The sequence below is a fragment of the Leguminivora glycinivorella genome, chromosome 10, assembly GCF_023078275.1.
Source record: "Leguminivora glycinivorella isolate SPB_JAAS2020 chromosome 10, LegGlyc_1.1, whole genome shotgun sequence".
Lineage (NCBI taxonomy): Eukaryota > Metazoa > Arthropoda > Insecta > Lepidoptera > Tortricidae > Leguminivora > Leguminivora glycinivorella.
This window is the reverse complement of record NC_062980.1, coordinates 1772199-1795460: the sequence shown is the minus strand read 5'-3', so window position 1 is coordinate 1795460 and position 23262 is coordinate 1772199. Positions and strand designations below refer to the sequence as shown.

Below are 23262 nucleotides of genomic sequence, written 5' to 3'. Positions count from 1 at the left end.
CCAATTTCTCGAAAACGATAATTTTGTTTTTTCACATAAGTTGCGTCACTGCCTCCTCTCGGTGTACAATGCATGTGACCTCGATACGCACACATCGACAGTTGACTTACACAGACGCGATCGTGTACGTACGCACTAATACAAGTGCTTTTTTCCGTATGCACAGGATGTCCCGATTTTTATTGTTTTATTATAATTATCTTTTTTTGTGATAATATTATTTAATAGGAAATGCAATTGGTGATATTGAATGCATCCTGTTGTGGGGAAATTGCAATTGCAATAACACGTATAGGTATAATTGTTATTTTAGTAAACCTCTAAAAATATAAGTATTATTTTGTGTATATAATAAAATTATAAAATATAATAAGATGTCTATGAACTTTTTTCTGAAACAAATGTTAACTTGGCTTTCCTTTGTTTATAATGAGGCATTTTTCTATTACTTAAATGAATATAATGTTTAAAATATATTTCAATTCAGTTTACATATTCAGTAAACAAGCAGTCATCAAATTTTATATAATTTTAAAATATTATAACTACTTATTAGATTCCAGAGTTTACTTGCTAAATTCTAGCTATAGGGTCACATCTCATAATTATATAATTATGACATAAAACATACCCTTACCAAAAAAAAGTCTCAGAAAAAAGCAACAGCCTGTACCAACCGATACTCACACTCCAATCGGCTCATAATAAAATGTGGCTTTTTTATCACTATTTACTTTTTTCTATGTGCCCGTTAATCCGCGCGCGTGTGTGCGTCACATACGCTCATTCCGACCGTAATCATAATGGAAGCTTAAATGGCCGCCCAATTTTAAAGTATATTTATATTTTAAAATATTTTTTTATGTAATGCGGACTTCGTATATATAATTATAAATTCGATATTGGAACGTATGAAGCGTAAGGTAATATGAAATATAAAATGAAGACATTCTTTTTTATGGTTGCATGATTCGAAGTTTATCCCATGTCAGATATAAGTTCTGGATTTAACATGGATAGGATATGTTAGTGACAAATGTAGTATTTGTTTGAATAAATGTCACTGCATATAATCGTATTCATATTATCGTTTCAATTTTCGTCGTATATCAAACTTTGAATTAGGAAGAAAAGAGACAAAAGAGATGAATCGCCTGATGGTAAGCAATTACCAACACACAACAGTTGTGATATATTTATGTTTGTCTTATTAAATAGAAAACACAGATCAAACTTAAGTAACCTTTATTTTTCAGGATGAACCACAATATTTAAAGCCAAGCTTATTACCAAATACTACAATAACTTTGATACATCACATATTTTTAAATTAAAGGAAAAATGGAAAAATTCACACCTCCGGCAGGACTCGAACCTGCGACCTCTGGCCTTGCCGGCAGGTGTGATTTTTTCCATTTTTCCTTTACTTTAAAAATATGTAATATCGCTCGCAGACGTTTCTGCATGATAAAAAACATTTTTTTTTGATACATCATTTCATAATTTTATAACTCGATCAAAATATCAAATCGAATAGGATCAATCAGTGGTATAAACATCCGTAATAGAAAAACCAGCATAAAACCAGTAACCATTACAAACTACATATACGCTAAAAATGGCCTCCACTACCCTGATGCCTCATCAGCGAACTAACCATTCTTATTTATTTTTATTCAGCACAACAACACATTTTCACTCATAATCCATTACAAACTACTTAATATGTAAAATAGCCCATAATGGACAAATTATGACAAAAAAACACAAATCCTTAAAAATAAGCGTCCACTACCATAAAATGGCCTCAATTAATTCGGTTATTTCTGAAGGATTTGGCGACAAGATAAAATTCATCAGACTGAAAAAAATATCAAGACGAATTCTTAGTAATGTTCAGTTCACTCGGTGTAAACTTGAATGCGTTTTACTTACCATTAAGCATGAGATAATATAAAACATACTAGTTTGTTTTATAAAGAAATTTATTTTCGAGTGTCCATTACTGGAACGAAAAAACTATGATGGACAAGGAACAATTTACAAAACCAAAATTTACAAGAAACAATCCTATGTTAAAATAACTCAAACTAATTGTATTTATGGTATATAAAATTGACTCATTGAGTATCAGCTTTAAAAGTAAAATTTTAAACTTAATCCATAATGGGGGATGAGAGAACTGCCGTCCATAATTGGAGAAAAAAACCTAAGTTTTAATTTGTTTTGAAGAAACTATTGTGCAATACGCTTGAAATGTAAAAGAAGGATAGGACATTCAAGATTTAAAGCTTAGCGGTAGAATTTTTACATTTATGAGTGGGCGAAAATTTTCCTTAAATGTCCATGATTGGGTCCGTTACCTTATTCATGCTTTTTGTGATAAATTTATTTTTGGTATAAACGATATATGGGCAATAGATTGTGCCATTCGCGATGGCGCATCATTTGACTAATCTAACATTTAAGGAGACGATAATATGAACCAAAGCAGACTTCAACGTGAATACATTTTAATCATCTTTTAGGAACTAAAAAAATATTTGTAAGTACTATGCAATGCAATGCAACTGAAGCGCTGGTGGCCTAGCGGTAAGAGCGTGCGACTTTCGATCCGGAGGTCGCGGGTTCGAACCCGGCTCGTACCAATGAGTTTTTCTGAACTGCGAAATGTCATTTGATATTAAATTTGCCAGTCGCTTTTCGGTGAAGGAAAACATCGTGAGGAAACCGGACTAATTCAAATAAGGCCTAGTTACCCTTCGGGTTGGAAGGTCATATGGCAGTCGCTTTCGTAAAACTAGTGCCTACGCCAAATCTTGGAATTAGTTGTCAAAGCGGACCCCAGGCTCCCGTATTTTAGCGGACCCTGGCGCTAGGCCGGGAAAACGCTAGGTTGAAGAAGAAGAAGCTATGCAATGCAACCCATGACGACAAAGAAGCGGGGACGTGGCAGACCTAGGCGAAAATGGCGGAACCACTTGGACACCTTTATGAGTGACTGGCCTGAAAAAGCACACCATGCAGAGGGAGTTGTGGAAATCAAGGGGAGAGGCCTTTGCCCAGCAGTGGGACTATAGCGGGCTAATAAAAAAAATATGATTGGTGTCTTGGCTATGCGGCATGATATAATGGGTCTATTAGAGTCTGACGACAAAGAAGAACACTGACACACAATATAAATAGAGTAAATAGGAATAGGAGAGCAAGAGTAAATAGGTATCTCATAGGTAAGCGTGCTCCACCGTAGACCGCATCATCACTTACCATCAGGTGTGATCGTGGTTAAACGTCTACCTATCCATAGTAAAAAAAAAACCAGACTAAGGTTTTTCATTGGGCTTCAAAGTATTGGGCATTGAGCACAGATACTTTGAGGTCTGTAGGTTATTCTTATTAACTACCGTGTTAGGCTAGTGCTTTGCTGGCCTCTAAGATTAAGAATACGCTATTTTGCAGATTTTATCATATTATGATGGCAGATGATTTTAGTAGTAAGTAGAATCTTTTCAAATGTTCGTGTTCCTACCTACCTCCCAACCTACGACGCATATACGTCTATTATTAAATTTATAACTATAAATGTTTTAAAGGTCAAAGAAACCTTAAAATTGCTTATTTTCTTCCTTTAATAATGTTACGTAAGATTTTTTAATATTTAGGTAACAAATTAGTAAATTAATAAGTAGTTAATCAGTTGCTTACAGTAATTTACTCAAGCACCTACTCATTTGTACAAAATCTAAAATAATAATAACTGTTTTCCTTTACATAGGTGCCTATTATAACGGTTTGAAACATCCCAAAATAAGTTTGAAATTGGAACACATTGTTCCATTTCGAAAACGCATCCGTAAGTAGCGCGCGAAAGTTGAAATATTCAAAAATAGAACGGCAAATCGGCCAATGAATGGGGGCGGGCAAAAAGAAAAGGTCTTTACTCCGCCGTCGGCACAGCGACGGGAGTTGAGACGCTTTTTAAACTTTCCCAAAAAAAATTTTTTTTGTCAAAAGTAAATAAATAGTCAAGAGACAGTTTTTATAATTAATTATCCTCCAACAATTTCCAAAACTGTTTTTTTTAGTTAAATTGAAACTGAAACCAAACAAGGCTCGACGGGGGCACTATAAATCTATGCGTATATTTCTTATTGACGCACTTTTTAATTCTAGTTGAATTGGTGTGAGGCATCTTGCTGCACGAGAGGATATTCTGGGACGCATTTAATCCAAAAAGCAAGACTCAAACAAAATGGAAGATAACTACTGATGATATGGAATGTCTTACATTTGGCATCTGCAATAAAATAATTATGAACTTACGAACTCTCTCAATCAGTAAAATGCCTTGCCTTTATTAGAGTAAGACTTTAATAACATAATTATTAATGGCATGGCAGGGAACTAAAAGTATAATACAAAATAAATATGATCCTAACGACTCTCTTCGAAATTTCTGTTCCCAAACTAAAACTTTACGAACGATTTGTTTCGTTCATATTTTAAATTATGTTCCTAATTTAAGTTCAATACAATTTTGAAAACTGTTATTCATACTAGATATATTATGATTTTTTAATTTTTTGTTCAGAAATGAAAATATCAGATAACAAACCTTTTTATATTTTAATAACTAACCGACGCTTTTCCTCTGTTTCAGATGAACACACAGCGGCACAGGTGAGTGAATGAGTGAATGAAAACTAATAACAGTTCTGAATCGGCATTTTTCCACCGGCAACACATGTCCGAAAAAACCGGTAAAAAAAGTAAAAAACGCCGTCGGTCCGAGCAATTTGAAAATAGAACTCTCGCTCTCAACGGCCGTTCGCCATTTTTTCTTTTTTCCGCCGCACGATAGGAATAGTGACGTATTTTTTCAGCCACTCTCGTTTTCACTAGCTCGTAAAAGCAAATAAAGATCGGTAAAAATACGCCGAATTTTTTAGCGCACCGTTTTGTGGGTTATCCATTTTTTTTTTAATTTTTCATCGCCGTTTCCATTTAGGTTGTGCCAATCTGATTTTTGACGTGTGTATGAAATAAAAACAGAAGTCTTTTATATGATTCAGAAGGTTGTGTTATCGCTTTGTAAAGCGAACACGTGTAACTTATTTAAACCACAAAATGAGTACAAGAGCCCTTTTGATTGTTGGTAACAAGCTTTCTGGATAAATTAATTTGAAGTTGGCTTAGTATGTACCTAACTTGTTGGGTCACGGTAAGATCTAAAGTACCTACTTATTTTTAGTATTTTTAGCTTTGCCTCCCACATGGTTATTGACTGCGGACATACAAGATGACTCAAAAAAAGTCTTATAAAATGTTTGATTTTTTTTTACACAGCTGTGTATTTGAACACCAATATTAACATTAAAAGTTGTTGAATTTTTGAACTTATTGTTAATTTATTGAATGAATACAGTAAAAATAAATTCATTTTATATTGGTAATTTAAAGTCTATATTACGCTTCAAACATACAAACTTTGGTTCCATAAGGTTTGGGTACTTAGCTACTAAAAATTCTTTCGTAATGAAGTACCTCACATTTCTTAAGAAACTTTATTTACCTACATAACACGAGTATACTTATGGCGTGTTTTTAAAAAAAAATGTATTTATTGTAATCATAGTGAATACCCTTAATGCGTTTTCACATTATCCGATACGATATCGGATGTAGAAATTGTAGGACCGATGTCCTATACATTTCAGCCGCCATCTTTAATTTTTGCCTTTGAAATCCTTCCGACATCCGATATCGGATCGGATAATGTGAAAATGCACTTACGCCCTAAGAAATGGGTCGCTATTTTATTACCTTGGCTTTCTATACTTACTCAAAAAATACTATACTAATGATATGTACTTACTTAGCCTACCACTATGCACAACGCTAATTTTAATCACGATCGAAAACCGCTTAAAACCGCCAAAAGCGCAGCATCCATCGGCAATTACCAAATCTAAACTCCACATCCGGATCAATACCCGACACTAAAACCGAACTACCCCCAGCCCTTACGAGCCAAATAAAAAACCACCCGTTTCATGAAACCCGCATCTGCATAGTGCCATCGTAATCTCACTCACACTCCAAATAAAACACAAACACACTAACACAAATAATAAAGTACAGCAGTAATATAAAACTAAGAAACATCAACATCTTGCCCCCTCCACCCTCTACCCACCCTCGGGGGTAATTCCCCCCCTGAACTTACTAAAATACTAAAAACGGAGATACAGTGGGGTGGCTCCCCTCTTCGTTTTCTTATGCAAGATCCTTATATTTTAACCTAAATTGTTCCCGCTAGCGATTCTGTGGAGCACACACTTTTAAATTATGTAATTCTGTTATGTATTTTCGTTTGATTTCCGCGTTCTTGGCAGCTTTGTAGTGTTTGGTGCAGTTGATAATTAGTCTCGAGATTTCAGACTTGAGCTTGAAGAGTTAAGTAAAATCTGTGACTAAACTCAGGCATTTCTGAAGGCTCGTGGCCCCCTGTAAAGGCCGGTAAACGGAGGACGCTGGTTCGATTTCAGGTGGCCGATTTTTGAGTCTCACGGCGTTCGAATTCAGAAAATTGTCACTGAAAATAATAGGCAATTCACCGTTTTCAACCGGTATTTTAGTGACAGTGAGACTCAAAAATCGGCCCCCAGCTCGGGATACTTGGAGGCCATGGTCACTTTTTCTTTATATATGACATTTATTTCATGTTTATGAAGTATAATAGTAGTGTGACTACTTAAAATACAAATCAAAAATATTTTCTATGGAAATAATTTAATCTTTGTTCTCAGACTCTAATCATGACCACATCTTTAGATACTAGTTTGCACAACCTGTTAAAAAAAGAGTAGAAAAAAATAGGGGCGCCATCGTTTATATAAACAGTTTTGCAATGTGGCTACCATTGAGTCACTTTTGTAGAACAGTAAGTGTTGCTATTATAAAAAAAATAGCACCATTTCTATTTTTTCGCAAGATTTAGTGCATCATCCGATCAGATATCGGATGTCGGAAGGATTTCAAAGGCACAAATAAAAGATGGCAGCTTAAATATAAATCTATGGGATATCGGTCCTACTTCTGATATCGGATCGGATAATGTGAAAACGCACTTAACGTGGTCAGAAACTGAAAAGTGTGACAAAATTCCCAATAATCTTTAAGGTACAGCGGGGCATATCTAGACTGGAGGGGGCAAATGTAACTCATCCATTTTTTCATGTTTTACAATGTTTGCATTATTAAATAGAGTATCTACCGGTTATATATGGTAGGCGTGTTCAGTGGATACATGTAGAACTCAACATCATAGTGTAATAATGGAAAAAATGGATCAGTTACAATCGCCCCCACCCCCGTCGAGATTTGCCCCGCTGTACCTTAATTAAAACCTAACAAATTATTCTCAGTTCATAAGCCTAGCCAGTGACACAGACCGACATCGCCTATTTCGGTCACACGCTTGCCCACTGACCCAAATATGCGTGGGAATGACCCCTCACGGACGTTACCTTCAGACATGGGGTATGTAAGTGCAATGCTAGCATTACGCCACTCGATAGCGAGTACGTTACGAAAAACGATTAGTAGGTACAAAGACATAATTATGTAACTCCGTAGACAGATAAAGTCTAAGAAAAAAACGTACCTGAGCATTTCTTTTTTTTTCGCCACTTTTATGAAATATGTTATTTTTTTAAAATATATGGTATTTCTACTCAGAACCACTAGCTTCTTCAATCCTAGTTTTTTTTTTTAAAGGTTATTTTCTATATTTCAAAAGAATTATTACTACATATATATATAAAAATTACATCCTAGGGGGCGTCCATTAATCGCGTCATACGTTTTTGGCTTATTTTAGACCCCCCCCTCCCCCATGGTGATCTTTGGTGATATTTTCAGGACCCCCCCCCCCCCCCCCCCCTGGCCAATATGACGTGTAATTTTTTGGCAACTTAAGTAGACTTTTTTCCAACCCACGAATCTACCAAATCTTAGCGCGAAATTCAAATTTTCTATGAGAATTAAACCTTCGCCCCCTCATTTTTAAGGTTCCGTACCTCAAAAAGGAAATCACTGAACCAATTAACTTGTTTGGCACACATATGTAAACTTGTGACCCAAAGACGGTCATGTAATTTAAATAAAATAAAAAAAAACAACTACATACACTTTTGGAGGGTGAAAGTGAAAATTAGAAATCAAAGTTTTTTGAAATAGTTTTTTAGCGTGTTACATATCAAATGAAAGAGCGTTAATTGGGCCATTTTTTTTTTTCAAAGTTGTCCATCCCACTTTTTTTTTTATTTGGAATTTTTGATGTGCTTTCCACTCAGAATCGCAAGCTCTTTCAATCCTAATAGGAGCAAAAAAGTGTTTTCCCTATTCCGTATACCAGTTTTTCATACATTTTGTATGGCAGTAACGGAATGGAAGGTCTAAAAAAAATATGGAAATTTTGGGATATTTTTTTCTCCTATCACGATCAAAAGACCTCGCGATTCTGAATATGAATCGCGTAAAAAATACCCATGTTACAAAAAAAGTGGGGTGGACAACTTTGAAAAAAATGGCCCTTATTATTTCAAAAATATATGTTTTTAATAATTTTCAATCGAGTAATTTAGAAAACAGGCAAAAATTACCATTCCCTTATCTCCGAAACTAATTAGCATAAAATTTTCAAAACATTACCGGGGTAAGCCTTTAATGTATAGATTACAAGAAAACCTATTAGAAATATACTCAAATTACGAATTTCACCCACTGGGGCTGCAAGGAGTTACCAAATCTTTTGAAAGTGTTGAGTGCGTTTGAATATTACATGTACATTCATTTTTGTTTCGTCTTTTTAGGGTTTCGTAGTTAACTAGGAACCCTTATAGTTTCGCCATGTCTGTCTGTCCGTCCCTCCGTCCGCGGATAATCTCAGTGACCGGTAGCACTAGAAAGCTGAAATATGGTACCAATATGTATATCACGCCAACAAAGTGGTAAACTACATGTAAAGTGGGGATTGTTTTTTTTTCATTCCAAGCCCAACGTGTGATATATTGTTGGATAGGTATTTAAAAATGAATAAGGGTTTACTAAAATCGTTTTTTGTTAATATTAATATTTTCTTAAATAATCGCTCCTAAAGGAAAAAAAAGTGTCCCCCCCCCTCTAACTTTTGTTTTGAACTATATGTTTAAAATATATGAAAAAATCACAAAAGTAGAACTTTATAAAGACTTTCTAAGAAAATTGTTTTGAACTTGATAGGTTAAGTAGTTTTTGAGAAAAATACGGAAAACTACGGAACCCTACACTGAGCGTGGCCCGACACGCTCTTGGCCGGTTTTTTATACATTGTTCAAAATATTATTATTTTATTTTAAAAAATGACTTAGCGCCTCCAAAAGGCGCTTAAGCTCTTCTTGTGATCTAACCCTTGCAACACGAGTCCAACTCACACTTGGCCGGTTTTTAAGTGTTATGGCTCGTCTATGATTCCGCCAACGTCAAAGTTTAGGAAGGCACGCGTTTTTTGAAGACAGTTGGCCGGTGATTTGCCAAATTTGCCGCCTTTTTTCAGTGCCATGATTAGGTTGACCGTCTATAACCGACTGTCCGTGTACACGTGATGAGGGCAAACTAAAAAAATCTTTGAGAATGAAAAATAACCGACTGCACACAGCTCTTTTTTTCTCACATGATGGTCTCATCGGAAGATCAGCGCTGGAAGTCATCAGCAACGGCAGCAACACGCTGAGATGAGGCCATTTCGTGGCACTTCATACCGTTCTGTTCGTGTTGTAATGTGTAATTAATCTTGACTGTGTCCACGAATAAATTATATTATATTATGTTATATTCTATTCTATTCTGTTCTCTTTGCACTGCACAACGCAAGTTCTAACTATAAAAGTTGATATAAAAATAGCTCAGAAATATGATTTTTTGTTTATGTTAGTGTAAGAAAAAAATACACGTGATATGTTCCTAACCCCCCCTCCCCCCATGGTGATATTTGGTGATTTTTTCATGACCCCCTCCCCCCCCTATGCAGTATGACGCGATTAATGGACGCCCCCCTAGTAGTTAAAAAAATTGTTCTATACGATTTTTTCTTATTTTCTTATTTTCCATACAAATGTTGTGTGGGGTAACAAAAGAGGAAAGTAACTAAAATGTATGGAAATTCTGGGACACTTTTTGTCTCCCAGTGAGATTGAAAGTACTCGTGATTCTGAGTAAAATTGACCTAAAATTCCCTAAAAAAATCAGAATAAAAAAATGGCAAAAAAAAAGAAATGCTCACCTCAGAACCATACCAAAAAAGGTACGGTGGCCTAGATGGCGTTACACTTCTGGGGGCTCTCGACTAGATTGCGCTAATATTAATATTTGACATTTTAACACATATCAAGCTAAGAATACGGGCCAAATTGTCAAAAGTGAGGTTCAAAAGTTTCAAGCCAGTGTCGAGAGATGGCAGTCTATGCACTGTGATTACACATTTTACTTTGACAGTAACCCTCTATAAACTGGATCCTCTTTGATAAGTATCATAATGATTACTGAATACAGGAGATGTCATTTTTTTTAGGTTCATGAGTCTGATTAATTATTTAGATTAAAATAAATGTAGGTACTTAATATATATTTATTTGGTTCTTGTAAGTGAGTTGAGGTGCTTACCCTCGTTTTAGGGGTGCATAGCCTCTACCTACTCTACACTAAATATCAGGGGAAATATATTTAATTTTTAGTTTGGATAAATATTCACTTCAAAGCACTGTTCACTTTCTCCATATAGGTTACTATCGAGTAACGTATTCTGAACGTATTACGCCGATAGTGAGAACGTTACGAAAAATGTCTATAATTTTTGATTCTAATATATTTTTGGAGACGCTGTTCATTTTCTTCATACAATTTCTCTGGCGTTTTCAATGTTACGGTAGCTACCTAGCTACAAAAATTCTAATGCGAAGATGTCGAGAATGCGAATATGCACATGTTACGATATGGTTCTAAAATATCTAATTAGAATATCGGTTGCCGATATCGTAGAAAGTAAAAATTACAATGCGCTAATAAAATACAGATATCTTAATAAACATATTATAGAGAACTTACGATATCGATATAGATAAATGAATAAGCCCTCTCCAAATTCGTCCACACTTGCCCAGTGACCTAAATCTGCGTGGGAAAGCGTCCCCTTACGGACTTACGAATACCTTCGAGATATGTTGCAACCCCATGCGGTCCCGATAAGCTCACATTTGGAAAGTGACGGACGCCGTCGAGACTGGGGTTGCGATGTGTAAGTACAGACACAGGAATTAAAGTGGCCGAGACTTGAATGTGTAAATAGAGATATAGACTTATATTGACCGGGATATAAACCGTGATTACCTTTTTGATTTTTGTCGAGATCCCGATATTTCGACGCAGTTCAAAAAGGTAATCACGGTCTATATCCTGGTCAATATAAGTCTAATGAAAATAACCGTGAATCATTCAAAACTCTTAATAGAGATATACCTATGTTCGCCTTTGTACTGAAACTTTTTATTTTAAATATTATGTGCGAAATATCATTTGATATTTACCAGTCGCTTTTCGGTGAAGGAAAACATCTGAGGAAACCGGACTAATTCCAATAAGGTCTAGTTTACCCCTTCGGGTTGGTCAGATGGCAGTCGCTTTTGTAAAAACTAGTGCCTACGCCAAATCTTGGGATTAGTTGTCAAAGCGGACCCCAGGCTCCCATGAGCCGTGGCAAATGCCGGGATAACGCAAGGAGGATGACGACGGAATTATATTATTGAGTTTCCGTAAAAAAGAATTTTGGGGACAGTCTTAGGAAGATCTACCTAAGTCAAATGAAACATAGATTGCACTCTAATAGTTACTAGGTAACAAATCAAGTAAGATACATAACATAACCCAAAACGTAGAAACTAAATTATACATAATCAAGAGCTTTAAATGGAGCCCTAGGTAGAATGTTTCATATTCGTAGGAAGCGTCACTACTGACCCCAATAAATTTGTCTTGGCAATAATTTGCCACAGCATTAAATAATCACAACAATGTTAACTCGACGAAAACTGCACGTAATTTCACAAAGTTACCGAGTCAAACAGCGCCATCTATACAAGCATCTCATTGATCGCTCCACCATAAATAAGAAAACACTACCTACAGGTACCTACTTACTCATTTAAATTTACCAAAAAGCACTCCTTCATTTCTACCAGCCTCCACAAACATTTCTCAAGACAGCCCCTAACATTTCTTACAAAGCAATCCCTCTCGCACACACACGCCCAAGTTGATTGTGTGTGTGAGGAAATTAATGTATGAATATTAGAGGGGACGCCAGATTAGTTCTGTACATGGAGTCATTTGTTGTAGTAGATATACGATCTTAAGAAAAAACTTAGTATGGCGTTGTACTCATGTATAGATGTCGCTTTAAAAGTCAGTGGCGTTGATGTTTTTTAACCTCTGATGCAATAACGCTGTTATAAGTTTGATGTGTCTCTCTGTCATTGTAGCTCCCGAATGGATGAACCGATTTCAGATTTAGTTTTTTTTGTTTGAAAGCTGAATTAGTGTTTTTAACTACGTTGATGGAAATCGATCCACTATGTCGGTTTTTTTTTTTTTATAATGTATTGTATGTGGTAAGCGTTTTTTATTATAGCCTTTTTATTCCTTAAAAAAATTTACACATTCATACACGTACTTATAGTTACATGCTTACATAATTTTCATTTCTTTTAAAGTAGAATAGAATAGAATAGAATAGCTTTATTTGCATAGAAGTATTACATGATTTATGTCTACAGATGTTATTTTGACAATTTGTTGCTTATTCTGCTATATGTATTTAAAAATACTAGCATGCAAAAGTAGGTGTTAAAATAATTCTAACTTGTAGTGTTTAAATCATTTTATCATTAATTGTAAACAGTTCATAAATTGATAAAGAGTGAGAAAAATTAAAATGATAAAAATTATTTACAACTGTAAATTCATGATTACTCTTACTAAACACAACCTCTGGTGTTTCGGGTGTCCATGGGCGGCGGTGATCGCTTACCATCAGGCGACCTGTCTGCTCGTTTGCCTCCTATCCCATAAAAAAAACTATTTAAAATTAAATTGAAAAATATCTTATATGATAAGTGGATTAGTATTCAATTACTTACATTTATTGCTCAAATTTACACTCAGGATTGGCACTAATTACAGAATAAACTTTACACATCTTATACTGCAATTGAATCTTTGGCCCTCCAAGGAAAAGGTAAGAAAGTGAACAGGTTTAACGGAGTGCGTGCACACTTGCTATTTATTTACATAATTATCTGTCGTGGTTAAAATGTTCAGTTTTCTGTTTATGTGTGTCGGAAAAATTGACAAGTTGCTACGGCGACTAGGAGATCAATTGAAATAGAAAATTTGTGTACAGTCAACCAATTAGAACCCTAGGCCACTCTACAACCATGTCAAAATGACAAGCAGTAAGAGATTTCTTACAATCTGATTAATAACGTCACTATGACATAGTTCTACAGTGGCCTAGGGTTCCAGTTGGTTGACTGTACTTTGCCGCAAGAGTATGTCGCCGCGAGATAGACTCATCCTCCTTGCGTTATCCCGGCATTTGTCACGGCTCATGGGAGCCTGGGGTCCGCTTTGACAACTAATCACAAGATTCGGCGTAGGCGCTAGTTTTACGAAAGCGACTGCCATCTGACCTTCCAACCCGAAGGGTAACTAGGCCTTATTGGAATTAGTCCGGTTTCTTCACGATGTTTTCCTTCACCGAAAAGCGACTGGCAAATATCAAATGACATTTCGCACATATGTTCCGAAAAACTCATTGGTACGAGCCGGGGTTCGAACCCGCGACCTCCGGATCGATAGTCGCACGCTCTTACCACTAGGTTACCAACGCTTCCACGCGCCGCGAAATAGACTACCGGTCCTTATATCATTAATACAATTAGAAGATGTGTAATTTATCTCGCGACGACATACTCTCGCGGACATCATGTGCTAGGCCTACTGGGCCATTTTTTTCAAAGTTGTCCACCCCACTATTTTTGTACGTAACGAGGCCATTCTATTTAAGTAAAGACGGACAACTCAGTGGATTTCACTGAGTTCATTTGACACGCTAAGTGGATAATTTCATCAGTTTAAATGTAAACAATCATCAGGCATATACTACCTACAGATGTTAGATATGCTCTTACAAATAGAAGTAGCTTTCTCCCATTTTATACGACGTACGCACGCTCAAATAAATGAGCTCTGTGACAATCGTAAACCGTACCGGGGCGTATTGACGTCACGGTACAGTCGGACTGAATTAGATGCACGTGACGCTATTCCAGTAGCTTAGGACAGAAATATCTAACATGTGAGATGAGTCATATGACGAACTGGGTTAGTAGTGACGTGGTTGAAGAAGAGGATAGAATTTAGGTGACATGTAGAAGATTATGTGACATATCATGATGTCACATACATACATATAATCACTCCTAATATAAAGGCGGGGCGTATTGACGTCATTGTATAGTCGGACCGCATTAGATGCACGTGACGCTATTCCAGTAGCTTAGGACAGAAATATCTAACGTGTGAGATGAGACATATGACGTACTGGGTTAGTAGTGACGTGGTTGAAGAAGAGGATGGAATTGAGGTGACATGTAAAAATGTGACATATCATGATGTCACATACATACATATAATCACTCCTAACAATATAAAGGCGGGGCGTATTGACGTCATTGTATAGTCGGACTGAATTAGATGCACGTGACGCTATTCCAGTAGCTCAGGACAGAAATATCTAACGTGTGAGATGAGTCATATGACGTACTGGGTTAGTAGTGACGTGGTTGAAGAAGAGGATGGAATTTAGGTGACATGTAGAAGATTATGTGACATATCATGATGTCACATACATATACATATAATCACTCCTAACAATATAAAGGCGGGGCGTATTGACGTCATGGTATAGTCTGGCCGAATTAGATGCACGTGACGCTATTCCAGTAGCTTAGAACAGAAATATCTAACGTTTGACATCAATAATATGACGTAGGGTTAGTAGTGACGTGGTTAAATAGAAAAGGATGGAATTGAAATGGTAAACATTTGGGTGAAAATTAGTGATATGCCTTAGTGTTATGTGATATGCCTCGTACATTAGACTTCTTTGACCGGGATTTAGACCGTGATTACCCCTTTTAATATTCATCATGCCCACGAAAACTAACCGACAATCGTGATTATTCAAAAGTCTTATGTTACATACATTATGATGTATATGGTACTAAAATATGAGCGTATGTATGAAATTAGTTTAGACTGTATAATGTAATATAACACATTAATAGCATATTACTATACATATACATGTGCGAAAAATAAGGAAAAATCTAAACTAGTTACGTTAAATGAAAACACGACCGAAAGTTGCGAATTACCTACTCGTATACACACATGACATGTATCGTACAAAGCTTTAAAGAACACTATGCTCTTTAAATTTTCGACATGGTTACGTAATGTACTAATTATCCTAGTGTGTTAAAGAAGTGTAAAACATATAACATATTACATTCGAGCTCTAGTTACATATGTTGGTTTTAAAGATAAAAAATATAACTAACAATTAAACCACCAGCAACTTTCATCAGCCTTCATTTCGAACTAAAAGCCCATACGAAATAACGACAACATTAAAACCCAAATACACGAGCACATTACCATACGAGAGGAAACATGAAGTGGGGGGGACTCTAATCAACCCCCCCATTAAGCCGGAAAACTTTCGAGCGCCCCCCATCAATATTCTTACCAGAATATAATCAATTCTTAGAGAAAGAAACAGTCTCAGTCTCAGTGTGTATTGATAAATGAGCGCTCCCTTCATATTTCCGCCCCCCTCGGGTGGGTAACGGGTGGGGGGTGGGGGGAGTCTTAGGAACGTGCAAGATAGTAGGCAGGGTTGGCGGGCTAATGAACTTTTAAGTTTTTAGGGTGATATTAAAGGGAAACGGAGTAGTTGGGGATAAGATGCTGTTTTAAAAATCGATACTCGGGTTGAATTTTGTGTTTTTGTTTTGGGAATTTCGGCAGTGTCGTATTTGGGGAATTTTGGATTGAACTTCGGCCTTAATTTTAAGATTTGGAATCTGTTTATCATATATTTTATGCCACTTATACGTTATACGTTAGAATGTATTACCTACTAAAAAAAAATGAAAATTATGTAAGCAAAGCATGTAACTACGTGTAAGAATGTGTAAAGTTTTTAAGGAATAAAAAGGCTATAATAATAATAAAAAATATTTTATGCCAATTGAATTTGCCGGGGCCCCGGCAAGGCCAGAGGTCACAGGTTCGAGTCCTGCCGGAGGTGGGAATTTTTCCATTTTTCCTTTAATTTAAAAATATGTTTTATAGCTCGCAGATATTTCTGCATGATAAAAACAAATTTAGTAATAAAATGACTCATTATGTCAAATCAGAAAATTTTAACTACAACATACATAAAAGTTACATAAAAAAACTACAATAACTACTAAATAACAACACTACAATTCTACTAAAGGTAGTCTACCAACAAAACTCACCAAAGTTCTATATGACTGAACCTAAACAAAATTAAAATTTTGAAAAAAGACCGCGACATAGTAGATTTTCATACTGAAAAATAAACAACTTCCAAAAAAAAAAAACTCGGTTCATAATTTCATTCAGACAAAGACAAACTCAGACAACATAAATATGAATATAAATGAAAAATTAATATCAATAACAAATCAAACCCATCAGAAAACTACAAATATGCCAAATACTACCAACACTACTAAATCTCACAAACTTGAACTTTAAACGACACAACTCAAAACGTATTATTCGAAAGACTAACCAGTTTTTAAACTCCGTAATTCCATTCCATATACTATCAAAAATAACAAAACATGCTTCAAAAAACTACAATTCTAACAAATCCTACCAAAATCTCCCAAACTCGTAGCATGCCCCTGCCCCGGCCTACATCGTAGCACGTAGCGGAGCGGCGTAGGCGCTAGTACCTCTCTACAGTCCCAACCACGCAAAATGTATAATGTCGATATATGAGTTTTTTTTTTAATCAAAGAGAAATTAATTTAAGGATTAGTAGTTTTTAAAGTTGCCAAAGTTTATAAATTGAAATAGATATCATACACGAAAGAAAAAACGGCAAGGCCCACTGGTGGCCGCCCGTGTGGCGGGCGTGTGGTCTAGTGGTAAAGACGTTAGCCGCGTAAGCTGAAGACCCGGGTTCGATTCCTGGCTCGGCCACCAGTGGGCCTTGCCGTTTTTTCTTTCGTGTATGATATCTATTTCAATTTATAATTTATATATAGTAGTGTGACTACTTGAAAAAAAGAACAAATCAAAAACTATTCAATAAAATAATTTAATTTCTTCCCTAGTTGCCAAAGTTTGTTTTATATGGCCACTTTGAAATTATTTAGCCAGAAAATCAGAAATAATACATTTTTCTTACGCATAAAAGTACATAGTGACAGAAGGTACTCATGAAAATATTTTTTTCCGAGGATATCATAATTTCGTCTCTTAGTAAGACGAGCGTAGTAACATAACAAATCAAACCCACCAAAAAACTACAATTCTACCAAATACTACCAAAACTACTTAACCTCTAAATACTACACAAGTGACAACATACATTTGAAGAACAACACACTTCCAAAACTCCATATCCATCCATAAATACCAACTAAAATAACAAAACACGCTTTGAAAAACTACAATTCTACCAAACCTACCAAAACCTCCCAAATTCGTAGCATGCCCCTGCCCCGGCCTACATCGTAGCTCGTAGCGGAGCGGCGTAGGCGCTAGTGCCCCCCCTACACAACTTTTTACTAAGAACCACGCGAAATGAGTGGATAAAACATAGGTAGCTTCACTTTTCCAAATGAAATTAGAGAAATCAGGTTTTTTTTTAGGTCAATGTGACCGTGATTGAATGATATAAATGGTGTATGAACAAATGTAAGGTTTTTAATCCATACTAATATTATAAAAGGGGAAAGTGTTTGTGTCTGTTTGTTTGTCCGTATTTCACGGCAAAACGGAGCGATTAATTAACGTGATTTTTTAAGCGGAGATAGTTACTACTTGGCTACTTTTTGTCTTTTCTAACGCGAGCGAAGCCGCGGGCAAAAGCTAGTATAGAATAAATAAATAAAAAATATGCCCGTGTAATACATGTACAGTCAACCAATTTGAATCATAGGCCACTGTACACTGAGAGAAAATACAACCAGTTTTCATGTTCGTTCAACAAGTTTTTTGGTTAAAATAGCGCCTACGTGCTCTTTGGTTCAAACAACAAGCTACTTGTCATTTGAATCGGCAATATATTTGAATCAACAAGTCGATTTTATAAAAACAACCTGACACATATTGTTTTAAACATACGTTTGGCTGATTCAAACGGATAAACCGCAACAAGTCGAACTTGTTAAATTCACAATGCAAATTTCTCTCAGTGTAGAACCTTTGCACAGTAAACGTCAATGTGACTTCTTATGGCAAATATAACACGGTTTAAATGAGACAGGGTTCTAGAGTGGCCAAGGATTCAAATAGGTTGTCAGTTGTACAGACATATCAGTACTATTAGATGCCTTTTCATATCAATGTACTTTTCAATGAGGAGGCACACTCAAAGGTTATGACAGATGGCGCCACCTTATTAGTCCATTGCACAGATAAAGAATTTCATACGTGAGAGCGAGAAGACATTTTTCTCTCTCTCAAACGTATGAATGACAGTGACATACCCAGACACTTGCACAAGCGCCGCCTGGTGGGATAAAATATCAGCCTCATTGGTTTTAAAATGAAAAAGTGTATGATAGTTATAATACTCATAATTTGCATGCAGACTATTTGAAATTGTTGCTCGCTATGTTAACTGCCTTTTATATCTACCTCTATATAAATGTCATGAATAATATAATAAAAAAATATAGTGATGATCACGTGGATTGGCATTATAACTTATAACATATTATCATGGCAAAATCTTACAAATTACAATCAGATAATATCAAAGAGCCGAAGTTTGGTAAGTAAACATGAAATACAGAGTGGGATAATAAAATACAAATCTCATAATAATGTATTGGGGTAATTTAGAAGCACAGCAATGCTCGGGCAATTTTGAAAGAGGAATCTTGATAAGATGGAAATAATGGTGATTTTTATGTGACTTTCGAAATTACCCCAATGCACCCGTACCCGTACAAAGAAAAAGTGAGACTCCAAGCGTAACTTAAAAATACAAACTAAAATATTAACTTTTTTTTAATATCACGTCGGTGGCAAACAAGCATACGGGCCGCCTGATGGAAAGCGGTCACCGTAACCTATGGACGCCTGCAACTCAAGGGGTGTCACTTGCGCGTTGCCGACCCATTAGAAACTTGTACACTCCTTTTTTGAAGAACCCCAAACTGTAGTTCATCGAGAATACCTTGGCAGGGAGCTCATTCCACAGCCGGGGCGTTCGCGGGAGGAAATTCCTCTGAAACCGCGCGGTGTGCGACCATTTAGGTTGCAAGGTGTGTGGATGAGCGCCCTGTCGATGGCGAGCGGTGCGATGATGAAAAGTGGCCGTTGGCATCATGTCAAACAGTTCTTCAGAACACAACCCATTGTACAGGCGATAGAACACACATAAGGAGGCGAAGTCTCCTTAGACTTAAAGGTTCAGGTACCGCCTGTGAGTTTGGGATCGTCGACAATTCGTACAGCGCGTCTCTGGATCGAGTTCCTCCTTTACTATGAAAATTACCTATTTAATTTGTTCTTACAGTTTAGTAAGCATGTCAATATTTTACGAACAAGGTCAGCTTTCGGTCGTAACTAATTATTTGAGCTACATTTTAAAGTAACATATTGAAGGGAGGTAAGCAATAAAACCAGAAATAAAAACGAAGGCCAAGTCTCAGTTTATAAATAAATATGAGCGAAGCGAAGGATTAAGTTACGTTTCGTAAATAGCATTTTTAAAACTGTTTTTATTGTGATTACAAAAAAAAACTATAACACGAAATATTTTCGTCTGTGTAGCCATTTTTTTTTAATATTATATGGCGGCAAACAAGTATACGGCTCGCCTGGTGGTAAGAAGTCACCGTAGCCTATGGACGCGATGTGTTACTTGCGCAGAGGTAATTTTTAATGATTTGCTAGTTTCGATATTTTTTACTTATTATCTGAGGTTCTTCATACTGAGATGAGATGAATCATTTGGTTTGCCTCAAATAAGTTAAGGAAATTTCCTTATTTAACATAGGTACATTTTTTGTTTTGCTGAACTAAAGTTATCAATTATTAAAAAACTTTTTTTTTTCTTTGGGGAAAAAACTACATAGTACATTACATAGGTATGTATTAGCGTGCAAAGCATGTTTTAAATGAATAACGACAGCCAAATTGTTTCCTCTAAGTATATGAATGAAATTTCTCAAAGGGAACAACAGAAAAAAACCTGAAAAAAGTCATTATAATAACCTCTTTTGCACCTAAATCCATAATTCAGTATTCATCGCACATCTCTCAAACCAAACATTAAATCAATCACCACCCTCTGTTTATCAATCAAAAATGCGATGTCTTCAAAAATCTTACCCGGAATCGAACCTGCGTCCGCCACCCTCTTAACCGCCGCGCCACCACCCCGCGCTCGCTCTTATTTTAAACAACTACCGCCTTTTATAATACATCCCGTTTCGCGACTAAATATCAGCGAATGTAGCGGTGTACGCCGACAGAGGGTATTTGATACTTGACGGTTTGTTTTAATAATTAAACAACCGTGAGACACCGACATATTTAACATGTAAAATCGGATAAGTCACGTAAAATTGTCGAAGGTCGCTCGACATGTTTCGCTCCGTAACGAGGAGCATTTTCATTTTTTTCGGAATACCATCGGCATCGAGCGTGCTCAGTGAAAATAGGAGCATTTTTACGTTACGGAGCTAAAAATGTCGAGCAACGTTCTACAATTTTACGAGAGTTACCCGATTTTACATGTTTAATATGATGGCTGCTTGGATTTTAGTGTTATTTTGATACAGTATCTTGAGATAGATTACTTAGCAACAGTTAAATATTTAACTTTGATAATTATGTTGAAGAAAATATTGACTCGTTGACGTATATGTTAGTTATTTAAATAACTGTTATTGACTTATTTTCTAAAACAATACATTCTTTAGTATTGTACATAAATAAACAAATGAAATGCAACATTTAAAAATTATGGAAGAATGAGTAGTACTTACTTAGTAGGTAAAAAGGAAACCTATCCAAGATTTACATGACATCAAACTTAATATTTGAAACGAGGGCTAAACACATATTTCCATGTCAATTTTAAGTTTAATATTACTTATTTTTACATGATGACCTTTAAAATGAATTCTTTTTTATTATCAGTAATACTAAAAATAAAGTTATGGCCAGTTTATTCATAAGACTTTCCATACATTTTAAAACAACTATCTCACAAACTACCAAGAAAACATTTCATTAATTATATATACTTTCATACCTTAACAAAGCTGCAACAATCCCAACCACATTAATTATCATAACCCAAATACGTGCCTCAAGACTCAAGTATCAAGCCTCCCCGAGCGCTCTACTTCCGCGTGCCGTATTTACAAGTATTGTAAGTATAGAATTATATATTTTATAACACCCCCACCCCCCCGCGGGAACTAAGTCTTTGCGCATCTTTCTATCCCCACCTTTTTGCCTTCTTCTTTTAAAGCCACCCATCGTATGAACCCCTTTCCCCTCATTCGACTAATTTTGGGGTACAACTGGAGAATTATTTCTTACAAGCGCGCCGGTGAAGCGTTTTCGACTTAAAGACGTTCGAAGAAGGTTGGTTTATTATTTGTGGACGCACACAGTCTTGGGACTGTATCTTTTCACTTCGAAAACTAATTCTGAATTAGAAAATGGAAGCAAGTGCTCATTCTAACCCTCCTGAAATCAACCTTAACATGTACAATCTTAGGGTTGAGAATGGGTGTGAATAGGAAGTAAAATTAGAACCGTTTCGTCAAAATATGAAATTAAAATCTTCATACTAGCGAAAGAAGTTTTAGCATCTTTGTTTTAGAGTGAGAGGGGCGATGCTGCGCTTAGTCTCGTTCTGGCAAGGGGATGAGGGGGTGAGATGGGTAGTTTGGAGTAAAAAGCCGGTTTCTTGATCAATGCGCCGCATTTGGAATTAATCATAACCGGGTATTTTCGTCTGTGGGGGGAAGGAGGGGGTATTCGTATTCTAAATGAAAATACGCTCTTCCTGTTTACATTTTGTAATAAATTGTTTTACTCCAATGTTTGTGTGACGCGAATCGGGGACGAATCGAATTTATTATTTAGGAAGAAACGGGCCTTTATTGAGTAAAGAGACGATTACTATTCTGGCGTGGCGAGGCTCCTAACTATGCGGATATCGTTGAAATATAGATGATGCAGAAATAGCGATCAACTCACTTATTTTTTGCTCTCAGTATGATATAATGTTTTGGGGTTTATTTGTCTACATAAATTATGAGCCGATTCGAACATTAATATATTAACGTCAAAAATAAACTAAAAATACGATATGGATTGAATAGTGTCAAAGTTAAAAACATAGCTACCTACATAAACAAAAAAAAACATAACTTTTGATAGTGTCTAATTTTTGATGTATTTTAAAGCTTGAATCAGATTAGATTAGTCTTGCGTCCCACTTTCTTTAATGTTTACAAAAAAACTCAAAAAGAATTAAAAATAAACCTTGCTACCCACATAATGTAATGGCCATCTGATCGCAAATTATACCCAGATAGAAAATTTTATCATTAAAACTTCGTACTATTATAATACTTGTAGCGGCGTTTAATTGGTGAGGCTACTTACATTTGTCCAGAGGCGCTTGTGGGGCCACGTGGAAACACTTTGGGAAAATCCTCACACTAAAACGATTGTCACATATAAACGGAAGCTTAGGTCACTGGTCGGAATATCACTTAAAATGTCAATTTTCACGTTTGTGTCGCGCCGGTGCACCGATAACTATTTTTAATTCGTAATAACGGGAGCGCAGATCATGGC

General features: G+C 36.0%; 1 protein-coding gene across 1 annotated transcript in view; it reads left to right on the top strand.

Moving 5' to 3' along the window:
• The window catches only part of LOC125230157 (broad-complex core protein isoforms 1/2/3/4/5), a 206448-nt gene that overhangs the window by 49181 nt on the left and 134005 nt on the right, over positions 1–23262 (top strand). The window contains exon 3 of the mRNA XM_048135202.1: positions 4661–4680. The gene's annotated coding sequence lies outside the window, so the exon portion shown is untranslated. The remainder of the gene's footprint in view (positions 1–4660; positions 4681–23262) is intronic.